The sequence below is a fragment of the Sciurus vulgaris genome (assembly GCF_902686455.1).
Source record: "Sciurus vulgaris genome assembly, chromosome: 10".
Lineage (NCBI taxonomy): Eukaryota > Metazoa > Chordata > Mammalia > Rodentia > Sciuridae > Sciurus > Sciurus vulgaris.
The window spans coordinates 48,691,186-48,704,867 of record NC_136470.1 but is presented as its reverse complement, the minus strand read 5'-3'; the positions used below and the strand labels follow the sequence as shown (position 1 = coordinate 48,704,867).

At 40.5% G+C, this 13,682-nt stretch overlaps 1 protein-coding gene across 2 annotated transcripts in view; it reads right to left on the bottom strand.

Annotated features, from left to right (window-relative positions):
- COL8A1 (collagen type VIII alpha 1 chain) overlaps nucleotides 1-8,314 on the bottom strand; it is a 143,328-nt gene extending 135,014 nt beyond the window's left edge. For both annotated transcript variants that reach the window (XM_079100542.1, XM_079100544.1), the window contains exon 1: nucleotides 8,294-8,314. The gene's annotated coding sequence lies outside the window, so the exon portion shown is untranslated. The remainder of the gene's footprint in view (nucleotides 1-8,293) is intronic.
- Between the last annotated feature and the right edge of the window lie 5,368 nt (nucleotides 8,315-13,682).

The following is a 13,682-nucleotide window of genomic DNA, read 5'->3' as shown; positions in this document are numbered from 1 at the left end:
AGCTGTTCCATAAAATACCAATACCAAGACATACTCTTAGGTAGGGGAGAGCTGCCACCAAATATTAATATAAACACCTATACCAGGTAGTAGTGCTTTGAAAAGAACTTTAGAAAATGTTGAAAAGGGGATGAAGAGATTTTATACAATATAACAATTATTATTAAAATATCATATTTCCATACTTGAAGTTGAATTTTAGTTTACAAATCCTTTTTGTGCGTGTGAGGGAGAAATTCCCCTTTAACTGGTGTCAAAATATGGATTGCTAAACGTAGGCCTTTTGAGGCTTTTTAAGCCGTAATTTAATTATTGTTTCTTTCCCCCTTTCCACTTGCCCTTGACCTTGTCTGGTCTTTTGAGACATGTGGGATTATCCTCTGTATTCTAAGAAACAAGAATGCTCTTGCTACATCTTGGAAGGATACGTGCCTATTTGAAACTTTATCCCATTTTGACTGGTTCCTCATAAATACCACAAGCCATTCCCAGGTGTTTTGAGTATAATCCATTTACCATACTAAATAAATAGCCATGATGAAGAGGCCTCATTCTATAAAACACTGGGCAAGACTCCATGAGTGTCTAACTGATAAAGAGAGTGGTTATTTGAGAATTGTTCTTTCTAAGGTACATATATTTATCTACATATATATATATATATATACATATATATATATCTATATTTATACACACACACACACACACTCACACACACACACACACACACACACACACACACACACACACACACACACAGATTAGTGATTTGTCCCAGACCCCAGAGAGAGAGTCAAGGTGTTTTTGAGATTAAAATGCTGAAGAATTTTTTGGAATGGAGGATTCCTGAGCCACATGCATACCATCTCCATAGCTTCATCTCCATTGACATCAGAAATAGCCTTAGAGAGAGGATTACTCTGTTTTGCTGCGAATGTCATAATTTTTTTTTTTTTTGTTACAAAGAAAGCAGTCCTTCTCTGGTGTGCCAAAGATTTATTTTTATGGTTCTAATTGATCTCTATCCCCCAAAGGGTTCTGAATTATGCAAGTGTCTCAAGTCTTAACAAGTCATCCCCACACAGCTGTGCAATGGAAATGTTCAACAGAAAGGTATTCACTTCAGTCTAGGCAAGGCCCTGGCTGCTCCCTAGAGATCCACATCCAGGGAAGCAGGTTCTGGGTCGTGTTGGTGGGAGAAGCTTGTCTGACCCATTTCTGTCTTCTCTCTAGCTCCTTCCTCTTGTCCTGCTGACAAGGGAAGGTCTAGTTATGGCAGATCTTTCGTCCTCTTTGTGCTTGTCTCTCATTGACCTCCAGCTGCCAGAGTTTGTTTATTACTGAATTGAGCATTTAGATTCAGTCTTGGCTGGTGGTAGCCTTGGAAAGAATATTTTCTAAGATTGCTTTGGTTTTCTTTCAAATAAACTTCTGCAAGCCTGGACATTTCTGGCATTGCTGAAATGTGGGTGATTTATTCCTAGAGGCTTAAATTAGGCATTTTTTGAAAATAAAAACTAACAATTTTAGGAACTCTCTAGCCACTGATTGTAATAGACACCTTACTCTGCTTTTTATCGGAAAAATTCAAATCTGAAGGTACCCCCTGGCAACAGGTTCCTATCTGAAAGGCTCAGCCCCCTGGCTCCCTCTACTGGTGAACAACCTCTCTTCCACTCATGTGGGCAGTTAAGGATTGGAATAAACTGGGAGCTGGAAGGGAGACGACATGTCATTTTAAAACTAGGAATTGTGGATCCAATAGCATATTTTGCTACAGATTCCTTTTCTTCCCTCATTCTTCCAACCTCAACAATCTTGGCTACCTAAGTCACAAATTCTTAGCTCCACCTAGTGTCTCCCTCCATGTACTTCTTGGCCTTATCTTATATCCGCCTTTAATAAGAGACCGCTTGTTTGGATGGATTGCATTGATGAATGTTATGACTCCGCCTTGTTCAGACTGGGCAATCACTAAGTAGAAATTTTTCAATAAATATAATAATGTACAGTTTTCACTTTGAATTTATGAACCAAGTTTAGACTTAGCTTTACCATGTAAATGGTATGACAGTTGGAAGCAACATTAAATGGGATGATTGCTGGCAAAATGTGTCCCAGTTTCTCCACATGCTCTCAGGCACCTTTTATGATGTGAAGTCTTCCCACTAAGCTGAAGGTAGCTGGTGATTTAACCCTTCCACTGCCTGGTAGTGAAAGTTCTATATAAAACTGCTTTACTTGCCTTAGTATATGGAGGCCAAATTTCTAGAAAAACAGCAGTTTTATCTAGTAACAGAAAGGACTGGAGATGCTCCTCAACAGACTGGATACATGAAATTGCCTGGAGAAGCCAACAGCTCACACCCACACCCAGATCTATTCAGTTAGTTGGAAAAGTAGCACATAGAGTGATTAATTGCTTTGGTCTCAGCACATCAAATGAGCCAATGCCTCAATATTCTGTGATGTAAACACATCAATGGAGAGTTCAATAGAGGCAGCCTTCAAGAAAGACTTAGGAGGATGTTTTCACAATGATGCTTAAACTTAGTCATAGATTATGTACATTTTAACATACAATGAATCAATTTCAAAAATCAAAATACTATTTCAAAGATATGCAAACAACTGTCAGACATGCTTTAGAGGAAAGTGGAGAAGCATCTGGGGTAACATCTGTCCACTTATTCAGGGTAAAATGCTTCCAGAAATGATACAAGAATATTTTTTTCTACCTTCATTAATTTCTATAGTAGAGGGATTTTCTGTGTTATCAATAATTGTGTTGTTATCTCAGCAGAGAATATTTTGATGTCTTGACATCCATAGTTATTATGTTGGTCAGAGACAAGTCTAAAATGAGGTCAAATGAGGCTCTTTTTCCAGTTGAAGTCCAGTGAAGGGTAAAGAAGAGTTTGAATAGATTGAATAGAAAGATAAATAGATTTGAATAGTTTGAATAGAAAGCTTATACATTTTTTACCAGTGTGATCCCATCTTTTAATGGTGCCGGGCTTAAAGAATACTGACCCAGATAGGCATTCATTTCCAAAATGGAGGGTCTGGCTTCAGACAATCATCAAAACCCCTTCTCCAGCACCTGGAATTTCTCTGGAGTCTTTCCTTTGTTTCAGAGGTGTGAACTCTCATGGCTGCACCTTCCTATCTTTGTACTGGTGGATCCTGATCATCCCTCCTTGCCCCCAATCAGCATGCTCCTCATATTTTGTCTGACTGTCTATCACATGTATTTAGCTCTTTCTCTCCTTAAAGACTTGGGAAGGTACAAGGTGATTAAACTGGCAACGCATTGTCTGTTGGGTGGAAGAGGAGGAAGATTATATTATGTCATCAAACATTAATATGTTAACATTAATGTTCTGTCACATAAATATTAGAGTGAGATCTTACTCTGAAATCATATTCAGAAAATAATATAACTTGTAGAACTCAGGTAAAAGTAGAACAGCTGTTTTTTTAAATTAAAAAAAATTTCATAATTTCTTCCACCAAACACAGATTTACCCAGCAGCTACTAGGTGCCAGTTTCTGGAATAGGGAAATACATACGATGAAGGTGTTGATCGGTGACTTCACTCCTCACAGGTGTTTGTATCAGTGTTTCCTAGACATTCCGGGTCAGAGGTATAACTGTAGTCTACACCCCTACAGCGGTGGTTTCTGAGAACCCTATCCATTGAGTTTTTACAGGATGCTCAGCATGGTCAGAGACACCTTAGATTCACATTGTGTGGGGAGACCCATCAAAGTTACTCAAGACGGAGCATTGACTACAGAGTTCTGCTACTTGACCTTGGTTCTGCTACACTCATCTGAGTGACCTTGGGAAAGACTTCAACCTTTCTGACTTTTCTCATCTGTAAAATGAACTTTTAGTTAAAATTAGCTCCAAAGTTCCTTCCAGCATTTATATTTTGGATTCTCTAAGTTCTTTTAATCTTCAAGAAGTTAGAATAGAGACTGAAATTTTTTTTTAAGTACTTCTATAGAAATCTCATCTCAGGGAATTTACTGAAGGCAAGGAGCAATTCTAAATGATCTTTTTTCTAGGACTATGAATTAAGGTTTAGAAAAAAATGTGAAAATTTTTTATTTGATGGAGTGAAAATTTATATCCTATTTAAGAGAAGTCTGTGGAGACTTTGGGTAATGAGAAAAGCCACAGGTATGAGTGGTACTCCAAAAACTTGATCTATAAGAATTGAAGAGATTTCTTCTACTGAAAAAACAGAGGCTGTGGTGCAAAGGCACTGTGACTGTGTCTGCACGTTCTGAGAAGGTTTTGCTGAAGGAGAGAAGGGCCAGTTTTTGTTTTCCAGGAAGGGAAAAGGAAGTGAGTCCCAAATAAAGGACACTGAGGGTGAATCATCAGGCATCTTTTAATACATCACATAATCAGCTTCAATTGCCACTTTAGCTCCTATGGGACATTGAGAAATCAGAATTCATTATTTTAGGTGATGATGATTAGTTTTGGAGAATGATTTTGTTTAATTTACTTCAGTTTCATCTAATGTGATATCACTGCCTTGGTGGATCTATTTACGCAGGGCTTCCAGGTTGTGAATATTTCCACCTTGTGTGATTCCCTTTAACTTCATTCCTGCAAATCTACTTGTTTGAGGAAAGAGGACAAAGAACCTCCTTCCTCAAACAGCAAATAATTACCGATCATCTTTGACTAGCCTGTTGGTGCTGAAATGTGGTTAACTCTCTCTCAATCTTCATGCTTCCTCAGTTCTCTAGAAAAGGGGAGTTAGCAAAGCTATAATTTAGTTCTATGGGGTGTGAACAGCTGTTAATGACTGCCAGGCCATTGAGAGATCTTTCTCATTATATTTTTTAGCATTTGGTAACAAAAGCTCCTTTCTCTCTCTCTGTCTCTCTGTCTCTCTCTCTCTCTCTCTCTCTCTCTCTCCCTTCTCCCTCCTTTCTCCCCACCCCCTCTTTTCTAGATGCATTAGGTAGTGAGAGATCTTTTTCACACAATGCTAAAGACAAAGCTTCTCTAGATTCCACAAGACTTTCTTTGTCCCCTTAACCTCTTCATCTCCTCTTCTTTTGTTCTTAGTAGTTAGAACAGTGCACTTCTCTCTCACAAGACTGCTCTCCCAAGCCTCAAGATCAGTTGCCTTCCTTAAATTATGCACATACATATTTATGGGGGGATGGCTGAAGAGAAGGAAGATGACATGTGCAGAAAGACCTGTTTCTCAGTGGTTACTTGGAGTAGCAGGGATTGGGAATTACGTTTATGTCTTAATCACTCTGCAGTCACCAATACCAGGGTGGGTGACACTGGAGAAGGAGTAAATTGCTGCTTCTAACCTGCAAATAAATAATCACCCAACACTGTACCTTCCCGAAGAGTTAGACTGGTTTTGCTGATGTGACCTACCCATTATCTAAAAATACATTTGAAGGCTTTATGCTTATAATTTAGCTTTTAAAATTATAACTGGGAGATTCCTGTGGATTTTAATGTAGGACAGACCTGAATCATTTTTTGTCTCTAGGACTAAGTTGTTCTCTTCTGTCAGAGAAGGAGGACTAAGGAGAAGAACAAGTTAAGAGATGGATCTTAACTTGTCAGTGGCAAAACTCTCCTTGAGAGAAACAAACAATCAAGAGCAGACATGGATTTTGCTCTTCTTCATCCCCTCAGATCCTACATAAATGACAGCAGCAAGGGTTGTGTTTCTAACAGAGATCCTGATTGTTTTTCTGTGATTTCCCCAGCTTCACTCTTAATTCCTTATTCATTCCCATCCTCCTGTCTTTGATTTCTTTCTTTCTTTCTTTTTTTGCAAAGGTAATAAAGGAGCATATGCTTTTTGATCATGGAGAAGACACATTTTGTAATTTTAACAATAGTAGAATATCTAAAGTGTTTGTTTCTCTAAGTATGGTAGGCCCTGAAAGTCAGCAAAGCACCTTCTTGTGTCTCTCCTGAAAGGGGTAGCCGCTTATCTTCTCTTTTTTGAGAAATGTTAAGAAATCAATCAAAGCCTGTTGCAATAATGTTGATATAGCCAAGAATCTGACTCAGGGGCAGCTTAGAAAGGAAAAAAAAAAAAAAAAAAAACAAAAAAAAAAAAACAAAAAAAAACGAAACACAAAACAGGAGACTCATATTACTACATCCTGGGCAGAAGGGGCAATGCTGGGGTAACTGTTTGAAACCTCATCACTGAGTTTTCTAAAAACTTAAGAAGGGAAGTGCCAATTTGCTTAATGTGTGCCCTGTGGAAGGAATCAGTTTGACTGGTAAAGGCCCCTGGGAGGGTTAGATCACCAACAATCTAAGATGATCTCACCCAGTTAGTTATTTAGGGGGTTGAACCTGATGGCACATAGGAAAGGCAGTTACTGTTAAATGGTTCATAGCTGGTCCAGTGGACTAACTGCCAGGCAAAGCAGAAGCAAACCCCCAGAGAACGCTTTTCATCCCCAAATTTAGGAATAACAGGGAGCTCTTTCACACGGGGAACATTCCCCGCTACCCTGGAAAAGATAACTGCACAAGGAATCTAGTGACTGACATGGTGTGTGTTCATCCTTGTGATGATGGGCAAGAGTCAGGCGCTACCATAAAGGAAGAACTTGGACGTACCACACACTTGGTTTGGCCTTGTCTCATACCTGTGCTCTTGTCATGGTTGATTAGCCAGTTACATCAGATATGAAGCAAGCCATCTGCACTGTGGCTTGAGATAAAAGGTAGGTCACATATTATCTTGGCCAATAGCAATCTTATGTTATTTTCTTAAAGGAAACCGCATTCCCTTGAAATAATTTTTTCCAATGAAAAAAAATTTAACATGACAGAAAGGTTTACATATAACTCTTTCATTTGAGTAGTAGTATTAAATCCCTTCATTCTATCTGAAATAGAATTTTAAATTATCTCTGTTATTTCTTTTGCGGTTGAAAGGTCCTAAGTCAAATGTCTAACAATGATTCTAGTTTCTTTAACAGGGGAGAATTTTGTACAGCTTTGGTTAGTTTTATCTTTTCCTGTGAAACAATATAAACCAACAACCAAAAAAGAAAAGGGAATGGGTTTCTCTTACTTTAAGAACCTTAAGGGCCAAAATAGTGGTTTGGTTTCCTGACTGGCAGCTTTAGTTTGCCTTCTCTAAGCGGTCTTGTGCAATTCCCCAGAGGAAACATTTGAAGAGGGTTTTTCTCCCACATGAGAGAGTTTCATCCCACACAACCCACAGATTTTGATGGCAAACTGAATGGACCAAAAGTCTTGCTTTTATAGAAGTAGCAGCAGACTGTGGTTTGCTCTCACAGGTGCACAACACTCTTTCCACCTCAGGGAGAATAGATTGGTTTTTTTCCCAGAGGGTAGCTTAAACACAGCATAGTTGTGTGAGAATCAGTGGCCAATCAGGTAGGTTTTGTTATATGAAGGAAGAGGGGGTGGTGAGGAGGATTAAAACTTTCAAATCCCCTCTAGCTGATCTTTCTTTATAGAAGTTTGGTGTACACAGAAGTATTGTATAATCTGGCCTGTATTTTTCTCTTACTGTGAAACATATTGAAATGCTTTATGTTTAGGTGTGTGTATAGAAATTCATGAAGTTCTTTTATGTACTCTTGTCGTCCCAACACAATTCTTTTTAGGACGTGGTGAAAAGATAGCTTTGTGAGAGCTCATCCTGCCCCAGCTTGTAAATTTGGATTTGTTCTTTCCTATCTACCAGCCACCTGATTACTGTCCCTGTGCAAAGGGCACCCGTTCACATCACTTTTTCCAAGCACTTAAACCTGGAAAGATATTTTTTTAAAAGGACTCACAGAAGCTGTCTTGGGGGGTTTGGAAAACATGGCAAAATTGTTAGCAGACCTTTTGACTGTGCTATTTTTAGGAAGCTAATTGTCTTCTTTTAAAGTACATTTTTGACAATGGGACAATGTTTTCCTTGCCCCTGCTGATATGTGAAATATTTACAATGAAAAACGTCAGCATTAACACCGAAACAGATACATTTTAACCTTGGCAACAGTTAGCAAGAAGAGGAAAAGGGATTTAAAAAGAGAAAAGGGTTTTGTAATATTTATGCTGCTGTTTCTACCGAAAAGGAGTTTTATTTTACTGTTCAAACAGAAGTTTGTTTTCAAACCAGTTGCTGTAACTAGCAACTGATGGGGCATCCATAAGAATTAACTCTAGCCAAACGGTGAGCGCATTGCCCAGACCTGACTATTTCCCCCGCAGCAACCCCTAATAGGTCAGCTGCCTGCAGAAGTGTCTTACCTTGAGCACGTAAGATCAGGGAGACAGGCTCGCGGGCTCCCACGGAGAGGACCAGGGAAGTGCTCTGATCCGCTGCTGGTAACATGCACTTGGCTTTTATGGGCAGGTGGGAGGAGCTGCTCCTCATAGTAGGTGGGCAGGGAAGGAGCAGCGGCGGGCGGGCAGCCCCGGGAGGAGCTGGACACTTCTCTGGGGAGGGGCGGAGAGGGCGGAGAGGGCAGAGCCGATTGCCTGCAAGAGGGAGGAGAGACAGGGATGGGTGGGGGGAGGAGGAAGGAGTGGAAACCGGCAAGAGAGAGAGGGAGAGAAAGACAGAAAGAGATCTAGACCACAAATGGGGAAAAGTCGGGGAGGAAATGAATGGGGGCCGGGTGGGGGACAGCAGGGAGGGAGGGAGAGAAACACAGAGAGACTGAGAAGCAAGATCTGGAAGAAATTGGGAATGGGATTATTTTTCGGCTTTGATTGACATTTGGTGGGGGGAGTTGTGGTGTGACAGTTAATATTAAAGGTGTTTTCTGTGAATTTGAAAAGCTAAATAACGGTTCGGGCAAACGGAAGGGTTCATAAGCGAGGCAAAGGAGGGGGAGGCTGGGCGTCCGAGTGGGTGGACCCAGACCCGGACCTGGAGCGCGAGGGCACCCACACACACACCGCCGCGAGCCGGTAAAGCCCCTGCTGCATCCGAAGCCACGGTGCTACCGGCCGCCAGCAAGACCCAGCCCATTCCTCATCAGTCCAGCCAACGCTGATTTGACAGGAAAGTGCTCCTTGCTCCTGCAGTGTTCAGCCCCCAAGTCTCCTCTTGACACTTGAGCAGCATAAAGGTGTATCAATGGAGACTTGCTTGTGGAGAGGAACCAGCCCGTTCCTCCAACGTCTGCTTATGTAACATAGGATTTCAGGGCTCTCTGCCCTCTGGTTATTTTCGGTATTTAAAAAACTCTCCTTCCCAATGATTGGAAAACATCGTGGTGTCACAGCCCTTTCTCCGTATGTCTTAAACATTCAGGGAGGATTCAACCAACAAGGGCCCAAGGATCAGGCTGAAATTATTAAGAAATGCACTCAGAGAAAGAAAAACAAGCTTCTTTCGCTGCTGAGTGGTGACTCACTTCCTAGCCCAAGCCTGATTTTTGCCACCGAAGGAATCAAAGCATTTTAAGGGAGCAAACTTGAGACTCAGGGGTGGGGGTATTGAGAGGGAAAGGGAGAAGCAGGGGGAAGGATGGGTAGGCCGGTAGAATAAGGCATGACTTTTACTGAATATATATGTATGCACATATACTTGGTCAGTCAGTGCTCACTACAACTGGGGGAGTTAGTTATGATCCATATTATGGAGATTTTTTTTAAATGAAAGGGATCTTAAAGAGGTTAAGCAACTAGCTCAAGCTAACAAGAGGTAGAACCACACAGCTAGTGAGCTTGAAAACCTTCTGCACTTTTCAGTGCACAAGAGTGCTATATAGAACACCTAGTGTGATTTCCAGTTAGGTGTGGATGTCTTTGGGTGGCACCAGGCACCAGGAAAAGGAAAACTAATGATTAGAGGGCAGGGTTTCTCAAACTCTGTAGTGCTCACATTTTGGACCTCTTCTGTGCATTCTAGAATGTTGAGCAGCATCCCTGGCCTCTCATCATCAGATGCCACTACTGCTACTCACCCTGTAGCTTTCCACTAGGTGTGAAAATAAAAAATCTCTTCATTAAGTTAAATGACTCAGAGGGGGCAATTTACTCTCCTCTCCAAGAGCCATTGGTCTAGAAAATGTCCACAGCTATAAAAAAGATTTTAAAAGAATCTATTAAGAAATTACCCAGTGGTGCCATTCAAATAATAATCATACTTGCCCCCATAGGTGCTAAGTTTACACTGGACTTCGTTTTTTATAGACTTATTCTCATCTGTCTCTCAAGTCCCAAACCAATCCATTCCTTTGTAACAAAGCTCATTCTCAACTGAGTACACCTGGTAGTCAACAAAGTAAAATCCCATGTGCTGAGGATATAGTGAAAGATGAATGATACATGGAATAAAAACTTGAAGATTTTCTCATAAACAGAAATTAAAGCAGTTATTCAAATTTGCTCATGATGCTTTGTGATGCTGCTTATTGATCTTAAGCTCAACTTTTTGTTTTTGTATCTCTTATTCATCTTACATTCAGTAAAATTTTTTGGCTGTAACAAGTACTAACAAGGGGCTTACTAGCTAGCAGTATATAAGTGCTCAATACATATGTGTAGTCTGACTACACTGAATAAATGAATAAATGACATCAGTGAGCACTGACACAGAGACTAGCCAGGGGTTGTTTATTTAATGAATGAATTAAAAAATTAATGAGTACTTAGCTAAAACTTTAACCTTAACTTTTCTGCCCATGTGCTATTTGATTTGACTCTCTCTACTCAGTTTTTCTCTTCTCAAATAGTATGTCTTTTGAGGAAGAATTCAAACCCATTAAGTGAAGTCTAGACATGAAGAACCCATGTTACTGGCCCTGGAAACAGGGCCAATCTATCCTGGGACTGAACTCTGAAACCAAACATGGATTTATAGGCAGGATTACAATTCTGGTACTTTTTAATTTAGCAAAGAAATGTGCTCTGGGCAAACAAAAGAAAACCTAGGTAGAGGAGGGTCTAGATGATAAAGCACGTTAGTGAACATCCCCATTGGGCGAGAGTAAATCTTCTTTTCAATCCTGATTAAATTTAATGCCTCCCAAACATTCCAGTTCCATCACATAGTTGTGAAAAATAGAAAAAAAAAAAAAAAAAAAAGGCAAGAAAAGTACACTGAAAGAGAAGGCAATTGACAGCTGTAAGCTGTGTTTTTCTTCTCCCTTTCCCTCCTTCACTCCCTTATTTCAAACCTCAATACCCAGCCAACATAACAAAAGCCCTCCTTTCATTTTGTTTGGATGGAGCTAGTGATTAGTTTGTTTCTCCAGTTCACACTTGCCTGAATCTGATTCAGTAGCAGATCTGGACAAGGAGCTGGGAATCCAGGAAGGTGATCTGTGCTGACTCTAGTGTGCCCTTCCTAGAGTCTCTCCAAAGGTGACTGAGGGTTGAAAGACCTAGTTTGGTGAAAAGAAAGGAATCCAATGACAACATGCTAGATGCTCTGAAGTTTCCACTGTGTGGTTGCAATACCAGCTATAGATGAACCCCTTACTTTCAAGTCCTTTGCAAAGGTAAACCTTTTTTGGAGGGATGGGGATTATTCAGAATCAATCAATTAACAAATATCTATTAAGAATGAATACCAGTGTGGAAATATTTAAAGCAGAGAAAAACAAGAGTGTAGCTTTGTTCTTGTGGAGGTGAAAAAAAGCATGAACTTCTGTTAATTAGGTGGTTAAGAGACTTCAGTTAGGAAGTGGCATTTGAACTGGGTCATGGAAGGTAGCATCTGGACAGGAGGGTGATGAACTCCAGTGCATGGCAGGCGAGAGAGGGAATGTGTGTACCTGGGGAAAGCACAGGAATGTTCAGACATTGATGAATAAGCTAGCCTAGGTGAAGGGAAGGGTCCAAGTAGTAGAACAACAAGGCTGTGAAGTAGGAAAGAGAGGTGAGATCAGCCGGTGGAAGGCCTTAATGTCACCTCCATAGTCTGACTGTATTCTAGGCAACAAAGACTTTTGAGCAGTAGAATAACATGATGGTAGTGGAATATTACCAACCTTTCATCTTTTTCAGGATACAGTCTTTATTGTAACTTTGTAGATAAACGCTTGCCTGCATGTCCCAAGGCATTAGCATACTTAGAAACAGAAGTAAGTGGCTGTATTCTGCAGACTTGGGACCTGAGTAAGGTGGCAGAAATGGAGGAGGCTCTAATCCAATTTCCCTAACAGTGCCCTGTGTGGTTGCAAGAAGGAAATTGGAAGACAGGACCCTCCCAGGGTGTGATCAGGTTGACAAATGAGACTAATGTGAAGGGTGGTGTCTACTCTGTGTCAGAGGAGAACAGTCTCTTAGATACTTGAGATTTAAAAGGATCTGGGCTTGGAAAATAGTGGAATCTGGCTCTAAAAGCTGGATATTCACATCCATGTTCTCAAATAGCTAACTTCCAATTATTTGTATGTGTTGCTCTTGGCAGATGTCAAGTTTTGGTTCTTCCTGTTACTCCTAAGTGCTTCAAGTTGCAAATGAGGTTGGCTTTTGTTCTAAGCAAGAATCATAGACAGGTGTTCTTGCTTCAAGCAAATCTGACAATTTGAACTGTAGTATAAAGAAGTTGCTTTCCATCAATCAAATGATCCATCAGTTACTCAGCCTGAGCCTGAACTAACCATCATCAAATATGACCCTGGCTTGTAAAGTCCTTAAAATTGCCAACTCTCCTGGGGCATTTAAAATAGGGTTTTATTTATAAAAATCACAAACTGCTTCACAGCAGAGAAGAAAAGTACACCTCTTATGTGTTGCAAAAGACCATTGCATCTTGTAAGCCACTGTTTTCCTGTTGGTCTAGTCATTCCACAGATGACTGCTGCCCAACTTCCACTGGTTTTGTAAAGAGCACTGGATGGGGAGTTGGAATATCTGGGGTTTAAGATTCAACTCCGCTACCAACTACCCATGAAAACTTGGGGCAGGTATTTTATGCTTTTTGGACTCAGTTCTCGTATTTGTAAAACAAGGCAGCTTAACTAGACATTCTCTAAAGTCCCTTCTGCTTTTCAGATGCCTGCTTCATGCCAGTCAGTGGATGCCTATGAAGTTAACCCAACAGTCAATGACAACACATGCTTAATTTTAGGCATGGGAGGAAAAGCTCATAGTGTAGTAGTCCAGTGTTTGCTACAAGGGGGTGCATCCTAAAACTAAACCTTGTCTGTATTCTAGATACAGAGTTCTAAAAGGTGGAGTGTACATTGTCACTTAACCATCACCATTGCCTAAGTTTCATAACGTGGCGGAAGTTTCCCAGGCCCAGCCATTATCTTTTAAACTTTCTTCCTCAGAATCAAGTAGTAATTTTCCTATGATTGATGGAAATGTAACCATACCACACAAATTTCTGGTTTCTGAAAATTCTCTCCAATGCCTCAGATTTCCTTGACAAACAAACAAATTGGTTTGATTACCTAAGCAGTTTTCTGTTCCCACTGTAAACGGCTCCTTCTCCACAGTGCTGTACTCCTTTATTTATTTAATTTGGAAAATTTGATTGTCCTCATTTTTGGTCCTGCGCATTTAACCCAGGGGCACTTTACCACTGAGCTACGTCCCAGCCTTTTTTAATTTTTAATTTTGAGACAGGGTCTTTTGAAGTTACTTAAGTTCTCGCTTAATAATGAGGATGGCCTTGAACTTGTGGTCCTCCTGTCTCAGTCTCTGGAGCTGCATGCCCAACTGATTGTCC